Source organism: Apis mellifera, linkage group LG13 (assembly GCF_003254395.2).
Source record: "Apis mellifera strain DH4 linkage group LG13, Amel_HAv3.1, whole genome shotgun sequence".
Taxonomy (NCBI): Eukaryota; Metazoa; Arthropoda; class Insecta; order Hymenoptera; family Apidae; genus Apis; species Apis mellifera.
Window position 1 is genome coordinate 7,190,915 of NC_037650.1, and position 1,975 is coordinate 7,192,889.

Consider the following 1,975-nt stretch of genomic DNA (forward strand, 5'->3'; position numbering starts at 1 on the left):
CGTTTCTCTGGCTCGGAGAACCTCCTCCCCCCGCCAGAAAGTCTCCGTCTCGCGTTCTCTCTTTTCGTCGTTTCTCTTACTACTGCAGGTTGCTGCAGGCGACACTCTGTTCGAATTTAACTGGAAGGAGAGTCCATCAACGATACGGATGACTCAATTTTCTTGGCATTTCCAGTTGTTAAAGTCTCTGTAATTTGGGCCAGAAATTATATGTATATCTATTCGATTTTTTTAGAAAATTTCTTGAAGATATATATAAAAGATATAAAAGATATTCGTGTATATCACGAGTATTATTATCCAAAAGTCTTTCTCTTCCACGAAGCACCTTCCAACAATCAAATTTTCCTTGGCTGTCTCAAATTTCAATCGCATCGACGAGTAGACATTACCCCGTCATTACCCCGACAAAAAGCATAAATTCATCGAGATCCTACCAAAAAAGGACAACATCCGTCCCTTCTTCCCGCCAACTTTAGTCTTAGCCGGCGGAACAGAATCAGAAGCAACGATTTTGCCACGTAATCCGCGTGTCGTGTCGTAACGGATAGAGAATAATGGTCCCTATCTGCCGGCAGCGAGTGTACTTTAATATGACGAGAAAATATAAGGTTGCCGGTCTCGATATGATACCGCACGCTGAGTAAGACTGGCGGTCTTTTTTTCCCTCTTTTATCCATCGGTATCCACCGCGCCATTGCACACACACACACATCGTGCTCACTCATACATCTCTCTCGTATGGCACGTACGCGTATTGTGCGCGCCCACCGACAAAAATCCCTGATTACCCTCTTTGTAGTCCGGTCGAAATTAACAGAGATAAGCTCGCAGGGTTTATTTATCGTTATTGTATCACTATTTTACTTTCACACTTCGGTGGCGAGCCGCCGCCGCCGCCGCCGCAGCAACCGCGGCCAGTGGAAACCGATTAACCCAGATACCCACATAGGAAAATAGTTATAGAGAGGCCCCGTTTATTTTCAACCGTGTTCCACCTTTGTTCCAACTATTCCGTCCCGCCAATGTTATTGATTCAGGTATTGTCAATCGTAGTATCACGAGGGGAAGCCGATAAATAGATCGATATAGGCAAAGTTTAAATACGTGGAAACGTAATTTTCGTTCGCCCGAGAGAAATATTGAACGATATTGCAGAAAAGTGTGTTGGCGAGGGGAAAGTTTAAAACGTGAATTATCGAATATTAGAAGAATATTACGGAATATTACGAAAATATCGACCGAGAATATTGCGAGATATCGTAGAAAATATTAAATTTATCGCGATAAAAAAGTGGAAAAATTACGAAAAATTCCTATACTCCAATGTGATCCGGTATGGTCTAGTGGCTAGGATACCTGGCTCTCACCCAGGAGGCTCGGGTTCGATTCCCGGTACCGGAAAGTTTTTTTTTATTTCCATTTTTTCGAAAATCGCTTTAAATCATATCTCTATTGAAACAAACGTATGAGAAATAAAAGTAGAATAAAAATTTTTCTCAAAATAATTTATCGCGCGCAAAATGCGAAATTAAGCAGAGAATTGCAATCTCATATGCTTTTTACTTATAGCATCCGTATCGCATACCGGATTTTCTGTCTATGATTTTCGAAAATCGCCTTCACTTTTCAGGCATTTTTTTTTCGATCTCGAATTTTTATCGACGCCTGTTTAGCATATAAGTGGCGTTCAGGCGTCTGAAATTATCATCGGTCAGGCCAGAATTGGCATTTTAACGCGGCCAGAAAATCACGGATAACGCGTTCATACCCAAGAATTCCACCGTTTTACTATATCGCGACGATAAGTCGTACCAATAGAGACATTAGATAGATTACAATGCGAAAACCATGGTTGGCTTATTTTTCTCGCGCGGGGTATCTTTTAGAGATATCTGACACGCACGAGGTGTCGTAAGAGATGAATAATAATGAGAACAATATGGAGACCGGGTCGTTCAATTTCGACTATAAT

General features: G+C 41.5%; 1 non-coding gene across 1 annotated transcript; it reads left to right on the plus strand.

The window, feature by feature from the left end:
- The first annotated feature begins 1,332 nt into the window (after window positions 1-1,332).
- On the plus strand, window positions 1,333-1,404 carry TRNAE-CUC. The gene has a single exon. It is a non-coding gene; the product is annotated as a tRNA-Glu (tRNA).
- Window positions 1,405-1,975: the final 571 nt, after the last annotated feature.